Below are 21818 nucleotides of genomic sequence, written 5' to 3' on the forward strand. Positions count from 1 at the left end.
ATAGCTGAGCTGGTTAAACTGTAGTAGGGTCCACATAGATACTAGTCATGCTGGTGTAGTCTATAGCTGAGCTGGTTAAACTGTAGTAGGGTCCACATAGATACTAGTCATGCTGGTGTAGTCTATAGCTGAGCTGGTTAAACTGTAGTAGGGTCCACATAGATACTAGTCATGCTGGTGTAGTCTATAGCTGAGCTGGTTAAACTGTAGTAGGGTCCACATAGATACTAGTCATGCTGGTGGTGATGGTCCCCAGATGTGATGATTCATTCTGCTCTGTTTTTATGTACAATGATTTGACTAATTTGATCTTCAGAAGATGTTATGAATTAAAATGTAATGCATTCATATTTTTTTTAAGTGCAATGTTTTTATTGTGTACATTCATATTAATCATGATGTACGCTTTTGATGTATATTGGTTGGCATTCAGAACCATTAATATGTTTTCTCAATAGGTGCTCTGTCTCTATGTAATTTCCCTCAGTATCATTGAACATCTTGTAGTCTCGGCCCTAATTGATGTGTTCTCTGTCACCTGGAGCTGCATGGAAAATAGTCCAGGAACAAAAGGACAATTCCCAAGGACTAGTCAGCCCACTACAAGCTGGAATCACTTACTTTCTACTTAAACTATATGGGCCGGTTTCCCAGACACAGATTAAGCCTAGTCCTAGACTAAAAAGCATGTTCAATGGAGATGTCTGGGAATCTGACCCTAAATTTGGCATCTTCTATTCTCCCATACTGCTCAGTCAAGCAACATTAAACCTGTCCAGCAGGTGGTGCTATTAACCCAACAATAAAAACGTCAGATATCTTGACTTGTCACTCAGTATATCAGTAATGTTCAGAATTGTACTTTAATATCATTGGAGATTGATGGTCTTTTTAGTCCACTACCCAGAGTTAGGAACAGATGAAGTTAGGTCTGCTACTGTTCAGTTATTAAATATGATTCATGGTGATGGGAAATAAAAAATACATCTAGTAGTAGTTTTCCTTTGCTATTTATTCCAAGGTGTGTCTTTAACTTGTAAATGGATTGTGTTGAAGCTGGCATGTGGTGTGGATGATAGAATAGAGTGAATAGAGGAGAGAAGAGAGGAGGAGAGGAGAACATAATATAGAAGACAGATAAGATAGAGAGAGAATTCATACCCAGGGGAGTTACTGACTCTGGCCCAAATGACACCCTGTTCCCTACGTAGTGCACTAGGCTACTTCTGACCAGATCTAAAGTAGTCTTCTAGATTTTACAGGTTTTCTCCCTGTCATTAGAAAATGACAATATGGTAATGACTTTAGTGGTTTCCTCCCCCTTTGTGTTTTTATTGGTTGTGTGTTGTGTGTTGTTGTGTTAGGTTTTCCCCATGTGTTCCTAATTGAAAATCCATTAACAATGAATCACAAACAAATTATATTCCAGTTGTGTTTAGACAACTTCATGGCTGACATCCCCCAGTTCTGTTAAGACCCATTGAACTGGGTCACATTCTAAATGGTCACTTGTATTGATAGTCCATACTGGGCCTAACTGGGGTTAACCATACTGGAGGGTTTCTGGACACATATTCCCTCATCTCCAGAACTTGGATGGATGTCTGGATGTCTGTCTGTCTGTCTGTCTGTCTCTCTCTCCCCTCAAACTGTATAGAAAGCAGACAACCTCAATATGGTTTCATTCCTGTAGTTATCAGGACACATGGGGTGTGTAACTATTATCTCCTTTCTAAGTTTGAACTTGTCCACTTTCCTTCATGGATTTAAAAGGAAATGACTGGTATATGTAAACTCCCTCTACCCCATGCCAACACCAATCCAATGCTGTACAATTAATTCCATAGCTTAACATGGGAAATGCTCACTGCCTCCCATAAGAGTCATTGAAGCGTTGGATGAGATAGGACCCTGCCTTCACCAGGGGATATTTGTTGGACCCATCACAACAGGTGAGGAGGGCCTCATCCTCCAGCTGCACAAAGAAAGCCAGGGACTGCCTTGTGCTCCAGTCTCCAGCAGGGGCAGCAAAACCCTATGGACCTGAAAGGGAAAGTGAGGAGTAAAAATCTAAGGTGAATTTACATTGATGTTTCCATAGAGACCTGAGTTGTATTCACTAGGCACCAAACTGAAGAAAATTTGCTGAAACAGGGAGGGACTAACTGAACAAGAAAGGTTTTAGATGTTTGTACTTTTAGGACTTTTCTATTGGTTCCATTACAACAGGCAAACTCAATCAAGCACTGCTTATTAAGTATTCAAAATTATTTAAAATAGTAATTGAACGCAAGTCTGTTTCCACATGCAATAAGCCTGTAACATCTTGTATGATCTTATGAGGTAACAGTGTGTCAAATGGAAGGGCAAGTCTCACCACTGAGAGGAAAACATCACTGGTCCACCTCTGCATCAGGTCAGCTATGTTGATCAGTACTGTCCCAGGGATGCTGGGAGCAGAGATTAACTCCCCTGACCTGGTACCCACCTATGGAGTTGTCATTTTAATATCAGTTTAACCCCATTACTGCTATAACACACATAAGCCATGTTAATAGAATGAAATGGATCCAGGTTCCATTTATTCTACAATGGATTTACTGCCTGTGGAACACTTCTCAAAAGTGGTCTTAAATCAAGATGACTGCAGTTCTCAATCCCAAACTAATGGGGGGAAATGGCACCATCTAATACGATGGTGTTTAGAGGTATGGAGAATAAACTTTGCAATTGGGGTGAACAAAATAACGTTAACATACTTAGTCCAGTAAAAATGTGCTTAACAAGTCACATAAGTTGCATGGACTCACTCTATGAGCAACAATATAACTAGAGACAAAGTTTTTCCTGCCAGGTTACGTAGCCAGGAAAACTCCTGCCCCTAATAGAAGCTGCAGAGGATTCAGTGGTGTCTTGTTTACCTGCAGGCCACCCTCTTGGTTCTAGAAGACCATAGGATTCAGTGGTGTCTTGTTGACCTGCAGGCCACCCTCTTGGTTCTAGAAGACCAGAGGATTCAGTGGGGTCTTGTTTACCTGCAGGTCACCCTCTTGGTTTTAGAAGACCAGAGGATTCAGTGGTGTCTTGTTTACCTGCAGGCCACCCTCTTGGTTCTAGAAGACCAGAGGATTCAGTGGGGTCTTGTTTACCTGCAGGCCACCCTCTTGGTTCTAGAAGACCAGAGGATTCAGTGGGGTCTTGTTTACCTGCAGGCCACCCTCTTGGTTCTAGAAGACCAGAGGATTCAGTGGTGTCTTGTTTACCTGCAGGCCACCCTCTTGGTTCTGGAAGACCAGAGGATTCAGTGGTGTCTTGTTTACCTGCAGGCCACCCTCTTGGTTCTGGAAGACCAGAGGATTCAGTGGTGTCTTGTTTACCTGCAGGCCACCCTCTTGGCTCTGGAAGACCAGGGTGATGCTGCCGTAGTCAGAGTGTTCTCCACAGCGCAGCTGGCCCTCCTTTACCCTGTCACTCCTCACCGCGGGGTAATACAGAGACCTCAGGGTACTGCCGTTCTCATCACCTGCAGGAGACAACAACAATCAAGCCTGATTCACATAATAGAGCCCCAACTGTATTTTCATTTCACATTGTCCTTTCAAAGATGGTTCCAGCACTTTTGCAACACAGTGTCAGAATGTTACAAATCCACATTGACATTGAAAGGGAACCATGATTAATGTGTATTTGTAACATTCTGAGACTGTGTTGCAATAGTGCTTTTTTTTGGTATATTGTTAAAAGTAGTCCTTGTGCATAAAGTTGTAAGGTTTGTTTAACTTTGCAATCATTAGTTTTTGTTTGACATACATTTTAAAGTGAGAAATCTTAGTGTCAGTGTCACACTATTACCAGTGGCGGCTCCTGAAAAAACTCTCAGGGGGGGCAATTTTTCTGATGATTTAGGTGACCTACACACATTTTAAAAAAGATATGTCCAGCAACAACATGAAGACAGGGGCAGCATATAAGTCAATGCCAGAAGCATTTATTGACTGATCTCAAAAGTGTTGGCTTACAAAAGCAAAATAAGTTATCACAGTAAAAATAATCAAGGGTGTTCTTTCACATTCCTCAACACTGCATAAACAATATGCATTTCCATAAACAAATGAAATATCAGCTGAAAATACAGCATCTTGGTATTTGTTCAGATTGCAGGATCAACAAGAGCTTTTACCACATTTTTTGCCTCATGGTTGAATTGGAAATATGTGCACCTGAGCATAATTCACAACAAGCAAGCAGGAGCTTTTGATAGAGGCTACTGAAAACATTGATGCAAGTTATTGGTAATAATACATTTTTATAGACTTCCATATTCTGCCCTCTTGTATAGATTTGTGAAAATGAACAGTGATAGACATTTTGCCTGAAAACAGAATTTGAAAATAATTTATAGAAAAGGTAAACACAGCTATCTGTATGGCTTTGTAAAAATGAACAACCATATTCTGGCCAATTGTATAGATTTGTAAAAATGAACATGAACAGATTTATTTTTTTTTTACTTTTTTTAAAATGAAAAATAACTATTTTAAACAACATCAACTGTGAACTGATTTGGGCGTGTGTGTGTTAAAGAGACACAGGGAGGGACAAAGAGAGAGAGAGGCTACATTACTTGTACTGAAACTGTTCTCTTCTCTCTTTCAATGCAGCAAAGCGGTCAATGACTTTCTCATTGAAATCAGGCATGCTGAGGACTAGTTCCCTCTCCATGGAAAGCATGGCCAGTGCATTCAGACGTTCCTGGCCCATTGAATTTCGCAGGAATGTCTTAACTCGTGTCAAAGTTGAGAAACATCTCTCAGCTTCAGCTGTTGTCATGGGAGTAGTTATGAGGATGTTCAACAGAGTCACAGTCTCAGAGAACGTCTCCTGGAGGTTGTAGCTCATGAGAACCTGGTACAGTGCCAGTGCACCACAGTTTGACTTTCTCGTCGTCCGCAAAAAGACCGTTCAGTCTCTCCAAAAGCACACTGGCGATTGAGACTGAGGTTGATTCGAGATGGGAAGGAACTCAAAAAAAGCGCTCCTGCACTTTGTGGTTGCTATCTATGTACCTCAGCACAAGCACCAGCTGTGTCTGTGTAGAAACGTCCGTGGTCTCGTCAGCTTGGATAGCTACGAAGTTCGCCGACTTCACCTCCTCCACAATATGTTCCCTCATGACCGCTAGCATACACTCCAGTAGCTCGTTTTGAATGGTCTTTGATGTGAACTTCTTTCAAAGAGACAATCGAGTTGCACTGAACGATAGCCATCTTGATAGTAGTACGTGAATTGATTGACGCTGCTACCCGCTCTTTTCTTAGTTACGTTCATGGTTATGTTACGTATGACGAAAGCGCGTAAGTGCAAGCCCTCAGAAACCCATAGAGATTGTATTGAAAGCTCTGATATTTGAAAAAAATGATTTTACATGACAGTCTATGATAGACTTCTGGAGGTGATTTTCAACCTGACTGAAATCGCCCCAAAAGGGGCGGGGCCATTTGAAGCACGACTTTAGCCTGATTGGACATTTAGTGGCAGATCAGACGTCTAGATTAGAACACTGATAACTACTGTTGCCGTGATATAATTGATTAGAAAAAAAATCCCTTCCTTTTCCCGTTTGGCAGTGCGTCGCCCATATCGCCCTAATGAACACACCGCCCCTGACTATTACCATGGAACTTCAGTTTTACATTCCTAGGACTGAGCACCCCTTCACCCAGGTGTGATTGTACATAGATAACCCCCTGAGAGAGAGAGAGCTGTACTCACTCCCTATGTGTCTGTCTGCACTCAGGAAGACCTCAGCCTCCAGGCCCAGACTGTAGGCCATCACATGGAGCACCCGGAGACTCAGGTCCTTACAGCGCAGGAAGAACAACGACTGGATCTCACAGAATCTACTCACTCCTTCCCACGATGGCCATTTCTATAGACCAGGAAGAGTTGTGTAAGGACAGTGAAATCAGAGCTACATACAATATAGGATATAAAAGATGACATGTTGTGACAACTGTCAATGTATTCCTATGGGTGGACTGGTGAGTTCTGTTCCAAGATGGAGGTCTATCAGAGTGGTTGAACTCTGTAAATGGGTCAGAGTGAGGTCAATCACTTTGTACCTTGACCTTAACACTGATAGCAACAACAACCACAGCAGAGAAGTTGGCTGTGTCTATATCTGTCACAATGGAGACGCAGACAGGCAGATAGGTTCTTTACTATGACTTGATAAAGGGATGCAGTGTTGAAAGCTTCCTTTAGGTCTCCTGGTTTCTTGGGATTTAAACAGTGAATACAGAGAGATAGTGTTATGTATGGTACGACGTGCTGTACGTCGTACTGTACGTTGTTATGGTTTACGACAGTGTGCTGCGTTACGGATGAATGGGTTGTCAGAATGCGTGGCACATGTCATTAAACGACAGAGTGATGTTCAATGTGAAACTGTGCAGATGTCCGTTCTTTTACAACTAGGCTAGATATAACAGATAGTCCTAACCATTCAATCAATGTACAGAACAAACAGTCATCATTAACACTATACTGAGTGTAGCCTATGGATATAATATATTATCATAGAATATAATACAATATAATAGAAGAACAGTTTTGACATGAAAGCACAGCCAGATGTTTTGACTTGACAGTGTGTCTCTATACTACGGGTAGTAACCCTGTTCCTGGAGTGCCGCAAGTACTGCAGGATTTTGTTCCAACTAGGCACCACACCTGACCAACTGAGCTAATTGATCAGTTCAGTGATTGCCTAAATTCAAAACACCTGGTCTTCCAGGTCGGTTAAATCAAACACATGAAGTTCCTGTGGCACTCCAGCACCAGGGTTGTCTACCCCTGCTCTAGAATAGAATAATGGTTTTGACATGAAAGCACAGCCAAATGTTTTGACTTGACCGTGTGTCTCTATACCTCTCAGTCTCTGAAGACACCCAGCCATGGTTAGGATTATTTGCGAAGCTTTTCCTGCTGAAAGGCAGTTTCATTTCATCTGGTTGCAGAAATAATTTATTGGATATGTTCATAACCCCGTCCACCTATGAAGAATAGCCTAAGGTTGGTCACCCAAAGCACATAATGCACTCGCACTGACATGCCCAATATATCTAACTACAGCTTTAAAAAGCTCAGCTCACCTCTTGTTGCACTATCCCAGTATTCTTCAAATAAACAAATCCCACTTCAGTAAAAGCCGTTTTCAACTGCCTGCTCAGGATCTCTAACTGCTCGCCCGAAACATCGTTTTCCCCTAACTTGTACGCTCCAAAATCTTCATGTTGGAAGTTGGGACAATGATCTGGCTAAACAATGAACCAGTGAGCAGGATATGTCCCGAGGTTTGGAGTTATGCATAGCAGATTGCACCCAGACCGTGGATCGCCGGGGGTGTATTCATTATGCCGATTCTGTTGCAAAACGTTTCTAAATGGAAACTAATGGACAGGTACGGGGAGGGACCTACCTGATTTCATTTATTTGCAACACTTTTTGCAACTGTTTGGACTAATGATTACACCCCAGTTAAGTGAGCGAATTTTAACATATTCCCTTTTCTCAGTGTGCGTGAACCATGTGACAACTGTGAGCCAATAGGAAAGCGACCCTTTCACACATTGTGCAGTCCTCTTATTTCAGCTTTGGATGTTGTTAATTGTCTGATATGAAGTTTGCTATCGCCTCATGTTTGTTTGACTCACGAAGGAGAAATACGTTTTTTTGTCAAGTTTATTAGCCCTCAAATACTGAATTATCACTTTTTACAAAGTTGGTACATTTGAGTGACAGATTTTGTCATTGAATGACACCAAACATAAACAGTTTTAAAGTGTTGTTGACCATTAAAGTCGGTGTGGTTTTATCAAAATAAAGATGCTCGACTTGAAAGGAGGATAGAATATTTATTTTGCAGGTTGTGGGTTGATGGGCATTTACTACATAGGAGCCTCTAGCTGTATCCTTGAGCAAGTCCCCCACCTCGTTCATGGTGCATCCAAAATCTTTGGAGCCTCGGCAGGTGCATTGATGGCAGCGGTGCTCACCATTGGTATGTTGAATACTGTACATTGGTAGTTGGCCGAAACTCTTGAAACGAACAGAATAAATATAACATACATGAAATAATGACTTCTTAATTATTATATAGTCAATATTTATTCTATTTAGTACATAATGATTAGGCATATAGGACCACTAGACCTTTTCAATCGTGTGTAAATGTCTCACTACTAACTTGCCTTGACTATACTCTACTGTACTCTACAGTACTGTACTATACTATACTATACTGTACTGTACTGTACTCTACTGTACTGAACTGAACTGAACTATACTATACTGTACTCTACTGTGCTGTGCTGTGCTGTACTGAACTATACTATACTGTACTCTACTGTACTGAACTGAACTGTACTGAACTGTACTGAACTATACTATACTATACTATACTGTACTGTACTGTACTGTACTGAACTATACTATACTATACTGTACTGTACTGAACTATACTCTACTGTACTCTGTGGTGTAAAGTACTTAAGTAAATATTTTACTGGGTAGCTTTCACTTTTACATTAGTCAATTTCCATTAAGGTATCTTTACTTTTACTCAAGTATGACAATTGGGTACTTTTTCCACCACTTGACTGTACTGTGCTCTACTGTACTGTACGGTACTGTGCTGTACTGTACTGTACTATACTATATTGTACTGTACTGAACTGTACTCTACTGTACTGAACTATCCTCTACTATACTCTACTTTTTTTTACTGTGCTGTCAACTTGTGAAATATAGACGTCTATGATTAGTTCAGATTTGGTCCGGACCAGGCCAAATTTGAACCAATCATGGATGTCTATGTTTGGGACAAATTAATAATGGTCCAGAGGCCTTTGGACGTTGAAATCAAGGCGGATCCGGACCGGACCAAAAAACAATGTTTGTGGACGTTGAAATTAAGGCCAGGGCGGACTGACCAAATTTCAACTACTTTTCAACGTCCATGGACGTCCGGTGTTGCTCGGTGCTCAGAGGATAAGGATGCTGGTTACAGTAAATGGAAAGAGAGGGGGTTAATGGGTAGGTGTCAGTAAGAGCCGGGAGAGGTGACATCAAATGGAGAGAGAGAAGAGAGATAGAGAGTGAGGGGTTGTCCAGACTTTCACGCTCTTGCTTTGACCACCAGACGACAGAAATATAAAGAAAACTGTTATCAGCTGAACATAACAGTATGCTAGTGGAAGAGAAGACTGTAGGAGGTGACCGTTATCAGCTGAACATAACAGGATGCTAGTGGAAGAGAAGACTGTAGGAGGTGACCGTTATCAGCTGAACATAACAGTATGCTAGTGGAAGAGAAGACTGTAGGAGGTGACCGTTATCAGCTGAACATAACAGTATGCTAGTGGAAGAGAAGACTGTAGGAGTTGACCGTTATCAGCTGAACATAACAGGATGCTAGTGGAAGAGAAGTCTGTAGGAGGTGACCGTTATCAGCTGAACATAACAGTATGCTAGTGGAAGAGAAGACTGTAGGAGGTGACCGTTATCAGCTGAACATAACAGGATGCTAGTGGAAGAGAAGACTGTAGGAGTTGACCGTTATCAGCTGAACATAACAGGATGCTAGTGGAAGAGAAGACTGTAGGAGGTGACCGTTATCAGCTGAACATAACAGGATGCTAGTGGAAGAGAAGACTGTAGGAGTTGACCGTTATCAGCTGAACATAACAGGATGCTAGTGGAAGAGAAGACTGTAGGAGGTGACCGTTATCAGCTGAACATAACAGGATGCTAGTGGAAGAGAAGACTGTAGGAGGTGACCGTTATCAGCTGAACATAACAGGATGCTAGTGGAAGAGAATACTTTAGGAGGTGACCCAACTGTGATTTTGTGACTACTATGATTTCAATTCAATTGCAGAAAATCTGTTTTACGACTTTTCTGAAATTCTGTTACAGACTTAAAATAATTTAAAGTTTTAATCACTTAAACAACATTTATATCCGTAAAAACACTAACTAATTGATAGGTCGACCTTGTTACTTATGTAAAGTTTCATCCACCCTCCTCATGAGGGAGAGAAATTTGAAAATATCTTAAAGATATATGGGGTTTTGGTAACGGAATTTCAGGGCACAAGGAAATGTTTCTTAAACTTACAGAAGGCAGAAAGAAATCTCCTGAACTAAACATGTGTTGATATGAGTTGTCAGGGGTCTTTACTTCAACATTTTAATGTATTTTGAATACCTTTTAGGACTTTTTTTCCAATAGATATTTTCAAAACACCCATTTCCCATCTGATTGACAAGAAATCAAAGCCTTTGCTTATTCCAAATTTTTCGGATGGAGAATGGTTGAAAAATGTATATATGCCTTAATTTCTCAAAAATATAGACTCTTAGTTTTCATTTGACCCCCAATTTGACCTGCTTCTATGAACTTCACATGTTGGTGCTCGTGGGTCCTTTTAAATGGAAATGACCCTAGGCTACCGGTCTACTTTACTTTCAAGCCTGCTTGGCTGTTGAAGGAGCGATAGATAAATGGTAGCCTAATTTTTGTTGTGCAGTGGGAATAAACCAGTCATGTCAGAAAATATGATTATGATTTAGGCCTATATAATACAAGTCAAAGAAACATATGAGGCTACACGCTGCTATGCGATCTCCTTACCAACGGCAAATGCAACTCTTTTATCATTACATTTTTATTAGCCTACCATTATTATAATTCCCGCTCGTCAAACGCCTCCATTTCACCCAATATAACTATAATGCTTGTAATACAATTCTTCAACCACTAGAAGTTGTGCGTATGCATGTTCTGAGCTGTGCGTGGAGATACCCACACTTTCCCGTCAAGTTCAGAATTTATAAATACCAACCTTTGTGGGAAGAATGCCGCAAGCAATGTTTAGTCTTTTTTATGTGCACGCACCTTTGATAAATGAGGCCCTAGGTCAGGGGTCATCAACTAGATTCAGGTTGCTACAGTATCAAACACAAACCTTTGATAAATAAGGCCCTAGGTCAGGGGTCATCAACTAGATTCAGGTTGCTACAGTATCAAACACAAACCTTTGATAAATAAGGCCCTAGGTCAGGGGTCATCAACTAGATTCAGGTTGCTACAGTATCAAACACAAACCTTTGATAAATGAGGCCCTAGGTCAGGGGTCATCAACTAGATTCAGGTCTAATGGCTTGGGGGTAGAAGCTGTTTAGAAGCGTCTTGGACCTAGACTTGGTGCTCCGGTACCGCTTGCCGTGCGGTAGCAGAGAGAACAGTCTATGACTAGGGTGGCTGGAGTCTTTGACAATTTTAGGGTCTTCCTCTGACACCGCCTGGTATAGAGGTCCTGGATGGCAGGAAGCTTGGCCCCAGTGATGTACTGGGCCGTACGCACTACCCTCTGTAGTGCCTTGCGGTCGGAGGCCGAGCAGTTGCCATACCAGGCAGTGATGCAACCAGTCAGGATGCTCTCGATGGTGCAGCTGTAGAACCTTTTGAGGATCTGAGGACCCATGCCAAATCTTTTCAGTCTCCTTAGGGGGAATAGGTTTTGTCGTGCCCTCTTCACGACTGTCTTGGTGTGCTTGGACCATGTTAGTTTGTTGGTGATGTGGACACCAAGGAACTTGAAGCTCTCAACCTGCTCCACTACAGCCCCGTTGATAAGAATGGGGACGTGCTCGGTCCTCTTCTTTTTCCTGTAGTCCACAATCATCTCCTTTGTCTTGATCACGTTGAGGGAGAGGTTGTTGTCCTGGCACCACACGGCCAGGTCTCTGACCTCCTCCCTAAAGGCTGTCTCGTCATGGTCGGTGATCAGGCCTACCACTGTTGTGTCATCGGCAAACTTAATGATGGTGTTGGAGTCGTGCCTGGCCATGCAGTCATGAGTGAACAGGGAGTACAGGAGGGGACTGAGCACGCACCCCTGAGGGGCCCCTATGTTGAGGATCAGCGTGGCGGATGTGTTGTTACCTACCCTTAGCACCTGGGGGCGGCCCGTCAGGAAGTCCAGGATCCAGTTGCAGAGGGAGGTGTTTAATTCCAGGGTCCTTAGCTTAGGGCACTATGGTGTTGAACGCTGAGCTGTAGTCAATGAATAGCATTCTCACATAGGTGTTCCTTTTGTCCAGGTGTAAAAGGCAGTGTGGAGCGCAATAGAGATTGCATCATCTGTGGATCTGTTGGGGTGATATGTAAATTGGAGTGGGTCTAGGGTTTCTGGGATAATGGTGTTGAAAGTGCTAGGGAGTGGAGTGGTGAGTAAATATCTCATGACACTCTGCCGCCAAACTTGACTTTTTTTGCGCTCTCCTCTGCCATTCCAATTACCTGCATTCCCTGTAACATTGTTATACCTACTCAGCATTGATGATATTCCATTGACTGAATAATTTGTCACTATTATGAGTCATAGGAGTCTTATAGCCTTTTATGCCTGTCCGTTCAGCGCTACGTTGACGGTGCCTTAAGTAACAACCTGCCCCATTTTGATCTGAAGGACATCATCACCGTTTCCCCGTTCTCCAGGGAGATTGATGTCTGTCCCCGGGACTCGACTTCCACGAGGTGACAACAACAATAATGTCAGTATCCAGGTGAACATTGACAACAACAATAACGTCAGTATCCAGGTGAACATTGATAACATGTACCGGGTGACCAGCACATTTTTCCCTCCGGAGTTTGAGGTGAGCCACTGTATTCATTCATTTAATGTAAAGACTAACAATTCAAAAAAACATATCCATGAAAATTTGATTGTTATGTCAGGAAATCCTTTAAAGCTGAAATTCAGAAATAAGGTGAAACAGCGCCACTGTTCGCCCCAGCGCATTTGTTATAGTTTTTGTTTTTTGGTTAATGAAACGGATGAGAGGAGTGGGGAAAACAATAAGCAGTTACTGTTCTATCACGCATGCAATGATGGTCAATGATGGTCAATGATGTGCAATGATGTGCAATGATGGTCAATGATGTGCAATGATGGTCAATGATGTGCAATGATGGTCAATGAAGTGCAATGATGGTCAGTGATGTGCAATGATGGTCAATGATGTGCAATGTTGTGCAATGATGGTCAATGATGTGCAATGATGTGAAATGATGGTCAATGATGTGCAATGATGGTCAATGATGTGCAATGATGGTCAATGATGTGCAATGATGGTCAATGATGTGCAATGATGTGCAATGATGGTCAATGAAGTGCAATGATGGTCAATGATGGTCAATGAAGTGCAATGATGGTCAATGATGTGCAATGATGGTCAATGATGTGCAATGATGGTCAATGATGGTCAATGATGTGCAATGATGGTCAATGATGTGCAATGATGGTCAATGATGTGCAATGATGGTCAATGAAGTGCAATGATGGTCAGTGATGTGCAATGATGGTCAATGATGTACAATGTTGTGCAATGATGGTCAATGATGTGCAATGGTGGTCAATGATGTGCACTGATGGTCAATGATTGTCAATGATGTGCAATGATGTGCAATGATGTGCAATGATGGTCAATGATGTGCAATGATGGTCAATGATGTGCAATGATGGTCAATGATGTGCAATGATGGTCAATGATGTGCAATGATAGTCAATGATGGTCAATGATGGTCAATTATGTGCAATGATGGTCAATGATGTGCAATAAGTAACAACCTGCCCCATTTTGATCTGAAGGACATCATCACCGTTTCCCCATTCTCCAGGGAGATTGATGTCTGTCCCCGGGACTCGACTTCCACGAGGTGACAACAACAATAATGTCAGTATCCAGGTGAACATTGACAACAACAATAACGTCAGTATCCAGGTGAACATTGATAACATGTACCGGGTGACCAGCACATTTTTCCCTCCGGAGTTTGAGGTGAGCCACTGTATTCATTCATTTAATGTAAAGACTAACAATTCAAAAAAACATATCCATGAAAATTTGATTGTTATGTCAGGAAATCCTTTAAAGCTGAAATTCAGAAATAAGGTGAAACAGCGCCACTGTTCGCCCCAGCGCATTTGTTATAGTTTTTGTTTTTTGGTTAATGAAACGGATGAGAGGAGTGGGGAAAACAATAAGCAGTTACTGTTCTATCACGCATGCAATGATGGTCAATGATGGTCAATGATGTGCAATGATGTGCAATGATGTGCAATGATGGTCAATGATGTGCAATGATGTGCAATGATGGTCAATGATGTGCAATGATGGTCAATGAAGTGCAATGATGGTCAGTGATGTGCAATGATGGTCAATGATGTGCAATGATGGTCAATGATGTGCAATGATGTGAAATGATGGTCAATGATGTGCAATGATGGTCAATGATGTGCAATGATGGTCAATGATGTGCAATGATGGTCAATGATGTGCAATGATGTGCAATGATGGTCAATGAAGTGCAATGATGGTCAATGATGGTCAATGAAGTGCAATGATGGTCAATGATGTGCAATGATGTGCAATGATGGTCAATGATGTGCAATGATGGTCAATGATGGTCCACCTCTACGCAGACGACACCATTTTGTATACATCTGGCCCTTCATTGGACACTGTGTTAACAAACCTCCAAACGAGCTTCAATGCCATACAACAATCCTTCAGTAGCCTCCAACTGCTCTTAAACACTAGTAAAACTAAATGCATGCTTTTCAATCGAACGCTGCTGGCACCCGCCCACCCGACTAGAATCACCACTCTCGACGGGTCTGACCTAGAGTATGTGGACAACTACAAATACCTAGGTGTCTGGTTAGACTGTAAACTCAACTTCCAGACTCACATAAAGAATCTCCAATCCAAAGTTAAATCTAGAATCGGCTTCCTATTTCGCAACAAAGCCTCCTTCACTCATGCTGCCAAACATGCCCTCGTAAAACTGACTATCCTACCGATCCTTGACTTCGGCGATGTCATTTACAAAATAGCCTCCAACACTCTACTCAGCAAATTGGATGTAGTCTATCACAGTGCCATCCGTTTTGTCTCCAAAGCCCCATACACTACCCACCACTGTGACCTGTACGCTCTTGTTGGCTGGTCCTCACTACATGTTCGTCGTCAAACCCACTGGCTCCAGGCCATCTATAAATCACTGCTAGGCAAATCCCCGCCTTATCTTAGCTCATTGGTCACCATAGCAGCACCCACCCGTAGTCTGCGCTCCAGCAGGTATATCTCACTGGTCATTCCCAAAGCCAACACCTCCTTTGGCCGCCATTCCTTCCAGTTCTCTGCTGCCAATGACTGGAACGAATTGCAAAAATCTCTGAAGCTGGAGACTCTTATCTCCCTCAATAACTTTAAGCATCAGTTGTCAGAGCACCTTACCGATCACTGCACCTGTACACAGCCCATCTGAAATTAGCCCACCCAACTACCTCATCCCTATATTGTTATTTATTTTGCTCATTTGCACCCCAGTATCTCTATTTGCACATAATCTCTTGCACATCTAGCATTCCAGTGTTAATACTATTGTAATTATTCTGCACTATAGCCTATTTATTGCCTTACCTCCATAACTTGCTACATTTGCACACACTGTATATATATTTTCTGTTGTATTTCTGACTTTATGTTTTTTACCCCATATGTAACTCTGTGTTGTTGTTTTATTGCACTACTATGCTTTATCTTGGCCAGGTCGCAGTTGTAAATGAGAACCTGTTCTCAACTGGCTTACCTGGTTAAATAAAGGTGAAATAAATAAAATACAAAATAAAATGATGGTCAATGATGTGCAATGATGGTCAATGATGTGCAATGATGGTCAATGAAGTGCAATGATGGTCAGTGATGTGCAATGATGGTCAATGATGTACAATGTTGTGCAATGATGGTCAATGATGTGCAATGGTGGTCAATGATGTGCACTGATGGTCAATGATTGTCAATGATGTGCAATGATGTGCAATGATGGTCAATGATGTGCAATGATGTGCAATGATGGTCAATGATGTGCAATGATGGTCAATGATGTGCAATGATGGTCAATGATGTGCAATGATGGTCAATGATGGTCAATTATGTGCAATGATGGTCAATGATGTGCAATGATGTGCAATGATGGTCAATTAAGTGCAATGATGGTCAGTGATGTGCAATGGTGGTCAATGATGTGCAATGATGGTCAATGATGTTTTTGTTTTTTTTGTTTTTTTTGTCATTTAGCAGACGCTCTTATCCAGAGCGACTTACAGGAGCAATTAGGGTTAAGTGCCTTGCTCAAGGGCACATCGACAGATTTTTCACCTAGTCGGCTCGGGGATTAGAACCAGCGACCTTTCGGTTACTGGCACAACGCTCTTACCCACTAAGCTACCTGCGGCCAAAGGAGGTGTTGGCTTTGGGAATGACCAGTGAGATATACCTGCTGGAGCGCAGACTACGGGTGGGTGCTGCTATGGTGACCAATGAGCTAAGATAAGGCGGGGATTTGCCTAGCAGTGATTTATAGATGGCCTGGAGCCAGTGGGTTTGACGACGAACATGTAGTGAGGACCAGCCAACAAGAGCGTACAGGTCACAGTGGTGGGTAGTGTATGGGGCTTTGGAGACAAAACGGATGGCACTGTGATAGACTACATCCAATTTGCTGAGTAGAGTGTTGGAGGCTATTTTGTAAATGACATCGCCGAAGTCAAGGATCGGTAGGATAGTCAGTTTTACGAGGGCATGTTTGGCAGCATGAGTGAAGGAGGCTTTGTTGCGAAATAGGAAGCCGATTCTAGATTTAACTTTGGATTGGAGATTCTTTAAATGATGGTCAATGATGTGCAATGATGGTCAATGATGTGCAATGGTGTGCAATGATGGTCAATGATGTGCAATGATGTGCAATAATGGTCAATGATGTGCAATGATGGTCAATGATGTGCAATGATGGTCAATGATGGTCAATGATGTGCAATGATGTGCAATGATGGTCAATGATGTGCAATGATGGTCAATGATGGTCAATGATGGTCAATGATGCATAAGGGGAGAGAAAAAAGTGTTTGTTGTTTGAAGTAACTTCACCCTAAGCAGGGTTGGTCCTGGTCGGTCCCTGGATGGGAGACCAGATGCTGCTGGAAGTGGTGTTGGAGGGCCAGTAGGAGGCACTCTTTCCTCTGTTCTAAAAAATATCCCAATGCAGTGATTAGGGACATTGCCCTGTGTAGGGTGCCGTCTTTGGGTTGGAACGTTAAATGGGTGTTTTGACTCTCTGTGGTCACTAAAGATCCCATGGCACTTTTCGTAAGAGTAGGGGTTTTAACCCCGGCGTACTGGCTAAATTCCCAATCTGGCCCTCATACCATCATGGCCACCTAATCATCCCCAGCTTCCAATTGGCTCATTCATCCCCCCTCCTCTCCCGTGTAACTATTCCCCAGGTTGGTGCTGTAAATGAGAAAGTGTTCCTGGTAAAATAAGTGTTAAATGAAAAAACTTTGTTGTTGTAATATCACAAACGGACGTGGCATTTTCACGAAGTACGGATTCCAGCTTTAAACTCTTAGGGCTGGTAAGTATTTAAAAAACTTTATATGGGAAATCTCTATTGAACATGCTTTTACTTCAGGACTAGTCTTAATCTGTGATTTCTGTTGAACAGATAATGTCTGAGATATGCATCAATTAATACATGGATGCACTTCGATTCCTTCAAGAAAACAGTGAGCTCTTTTACTTGCTATTACTTTCAGTCTCACGTAATGAACATGTATTTCGCATCAATGTTTGTTTATTCAGGTTATGTATATTTGAAAATGTCTCCATTCATTGATGTGATCATATTTCCGATCTCTTCCGATCTGCCGGTGTGATGGTGACTGAAACATCCGCGCAAACATCACTGGTGGCTGGATGAACACAGCATTGAAAACCTACCAGTACGTATTTAAAAAAGGTCAGATGTGATACACTCACAGAACAATCAGTATTTTTGTCTGCGTTTGCTCATATCAATGTTTTCTGTACTAAAGTCAAGGCTGTATCTGTTGACCTATGTGTATATAAATGTAGTATAGTACTGGATACTTAACCTTTAAATGTAGTATAGTACTGTATGCTAAACCTTTAAATGTAGTATAGTACTGGATACTTAACCTTTAAATGTAGTATAGTACTGTATGCTAAACCTTTAAATGTAGTATAGTACTGGGTACTGAACCTTTAAATGTAGTATAGTACTGTGTACTGAACCTTTAAATGTAGTATAGTACTGTATGCTAAACCTTTAAATGTAGTATAGTACTGGATACTGAACCTTTAAATGTAGTATAGTACTGGGTACTGAACCTTTAAATGTAGTATAGTGCTGTGTACTGAACCTTTAAATGTAGTTTAGTACTGGATACTGAACCTTTAAATGTAGTATAGTACTGGATACTGAACCTTTAAATGTAGTATAGTGCTGTGTACTGAACCTTTAAATGTAGTTTAGTACTGGATACTGAACCTTTAAATGTAGTATAGTACTGGATACTGAACCTTTAAATGTAGTATATAACTGGATACTGAACCTTTAAATGTAGTATAGTACTGGATACTGAATGTTTAAATGTAGTATAGTACTGGATACTGAATGTTTAAATGTAGTATAGTACTGTATACTGAACCTTTAAATGTAGTATAGTATTGGGTACGGAACCTTTAAATGTAGCATAGTGCTGGGTACTGAACCTTTAAATGTAGTATAGTACTGGGTACTGAACTTTTAAATGTAGTATAGTACTTGATCCTGAACCTTTAAATGTAGTATAGTACTGGGTACTGAACCTTTAAATGTAGTATAGTACTGTATACTGAACCTGTAAATGTAGTATAGTACTGGGTACTGAACCTTTAAATGTAGTATAGTACTGTATACTGAACCTTTAAATGTAGTATAGTACTGTATACTGAACCTTTAAATGTAGTATAGTACTGGATACTGAACCTTTAAATGTAGTATAGTACTGGATACTGAACCTTTAAATGTAGAATAGTGCTGGGTACTGAACCTTTAAATGTAGTATAGTACTGTGTACTGAACCTTTAAATGTAGTATAGTACTGGATACTGAACCTTTAAATGTAGTATAGTACTGGATACTGAACCTTTAAATGTAGTATAGTGCTGGGTACTGAACCTTTAAATGTAGTATAGTACTGGGTACTGAACCTTTAAATGTAGTATAGTACTGTATGCTAAACCTTTAAATGTAGTATAGTACTGGATACTGAACCTTTAAATGTAGTATAGTACTGGATACTGAACCTTTAAATGTAGTATAGTGCTGTGTACTGAACCTTTAAATGTAGTTTAGTACTGGATACTGAACCTTTAAATGTAGTATAGTACTGGATACTGAACCTTTAAATGTAGTATAGTGTACTGAACCTTTAAATGTAGTTTAGTACTGGATACTGAACCTTTAAATGTAGTATAGTACTGGATACTGAACCTTTAAATGTAGTATATAACTGGATACTGAATGTTTAAATGTAGTATAGTACTGGATACTGAATGTTTAAATGTAGTATAGTACTGTATACTGAACCTTTAAATGTAGTATAGTATTGGGTACGGAACCTTTAAATGTAGCATAGTGCTGGGTACTGAACCTTTAAATGTAGTATAGTACTGGGTACTGAACTTTTAAATGTAGTATAGTACTTGATCCTGAACCTTTAAATGTAGTATAGTACTGGGTACTGAACCTTTAAATGTAGTATAGTACTGTATACTGAACCTGTAAATGTAGTATAGTACTGGGTACTGAACCTTTAAATGTAGTATAGTACTGTATACTGAACCTTTAAATGTAGTATAGTACTGTATACTGAACCTTTAAATGTAGTATAGTACTGGATACTGAACCTTTAAATGTAGTATAGTACTGGATACTGAACCTTTAAATGTAGAATAGTGCTGGGTACTGAACCTTTAAATGTAGTATAGTACTGTGTACTGAACCTTTAAATGTAGTATAGTACTGGATACTGAACCTTTAAATGTAGTATAGTACTGGATACTGAACCTTTAAATGTAGTATAGTGCTGGGTACTGAACCTTTAAATGTAGTATAGTACTGGGTACTGAACCTTTAAATGTAGTATAGTACTGGATACTGAACCTTTAAATGTAGTATTGTACTGGATACTGAACCTTTAAATGTAGTATTGTACTGGATACTGAACCTTTAAATGTGGTATAGTACTGGATACTGAACCTTTAAATGTAGTATAGTTCTGGATACTGAATGTTTAAATGTAGTATAGTACTGGATACTGAACTTTTAAATGTAGTATAGTACTGTATACTGAACCTTTAAATGTAGTATAGTATTGGGTACGGAACCTTTAAATGTAGCATAGTACTGGGTACTGAACCTTTAAATGTAGTATAGTACTGGGTACTGAACTTTTAAATGTAGTATAGTACTTGATCCTGAACCTTTAAATGTAGTATAGTACTGGGTACTGAACCTTTAAATGTAGTATAGTACTGTATACTGAACCTTTAAATGTAGTATAGTACTGGGTACTGAACCTTTAAATGTAGTATAGTACTGGATACTGAACCTTTAAATGTAGTATAGTACTGGATACTGAACCTTTAAATGTAGTATAGTACTGGATACTGAACCTTTAAATGTAGTATAGTACTGGATACTGAACCTTTAAATGTAGTATAGTGCTGGGTACTGAACCTTTAAATGTAGTATAGTACTGTGTACTGAACCTTTAGATGTAGTATAGTACTGGATACTGAACCTTTAAATGTAGTATAGTACTGGATACTGAACCTTTAAATGTAGTATAGTGCTGGGTACTGAACCTTTAAATGTAGTATAGTACTGGGTACTGAACCTTTAAATGTAGTATAGTACTGGATACTGAACCTTTAAATGTAGTATTGTACTGGATACTGAACCTTTAAATGTAGCATAGTGCTGGATACTGAACCTTTAAATGTAGTATAGTACTGGGTACTGAACCTTTAAATGTAGTATAGTACTGGATACTGAACCTTTAAATGTAGTATAGTACTGGATACTGAACCTTTAAATGTAGTTTAGTACTGGGTACTGAACCTTTAAATGTAGCATAGTGCTGGATACTGAACCTTTAAATGTAGTATAGTACTGGATACTGAACCTTTAAATGTAGCATAGTGCTGGATACTGAACCTTTAAATGTAGTATAGTACTGGATACTGAACCTTTAAATGTAGTATAGTACTGGATACTGAACCTTTAAATGTAGCATAGTGCTGGATACTGAACCTTTAAATGTAGTATAGTACTGGATACTGAACCTTTAAATGTAGCATAGTGCTGGATACTGAACCTTTAAATGTAGTATAGTACTGGGTACTGAACCTTTAAATGTAGTATAGTACTGGATACTGAACCTTTAAATGTAGTATAGTACTGGATACTGAACCTTTAAATGTAGTTTAGTACTGGGTACTGAACCTTTAAATGTAGCATAGTGCTGGATACTGAACATTTAAATGTAGTATAGTACTGGGTACTGAACCTTTAAATGTAGTATAGTACTGGGTACTGAACCTTTAAATGTAGTATAGTACCGGGTACTGAACCTTTAAATGTAGTTTAGTACTGGGTACTGAACCTTTAAATGTAGTATAGTACTGGGTACTGAACCTTTAAATGTAGTATAGTACTGGATACTGAACCTTTAAATGTAGTATTGTACTGGATACTGAACCTTTAAATGTAGTATTGTACTGGATACTGAACCTTTAAATGTGGTATAGTACTGGATACTGAATGTTTAAAT

General features: G+C 40.4%; 1 pseudogene; it reads right to left on the reverse strand.

Moving 5' to 3' along the window:
- Nucleotides 1-1764: 1764 nt before the first annotated feature.
- On the reverse strand, nt 1765-8001 carry LOC123481932 (annotated as a pseudogene).
- Nucleotides 8002-21818: the final 13817 nt, after the last annotated feature.

The sequence above is a fragment of the Coregonus clupeaformis genome, chromosome 26, assembly GCF_020615455.1.
Source record: "Coregonus clupeaformis isolate EN_2021a chromosome 26, ASM2061545v1, whole genome shotgun sequence".
Classification (NCBI taxonomy): Eukaryota; Metazoa; Chordata; class Actinopteri; order Salmoniformes; family Salmonidae; genus Coregonus; species Coregonus clupeaformis.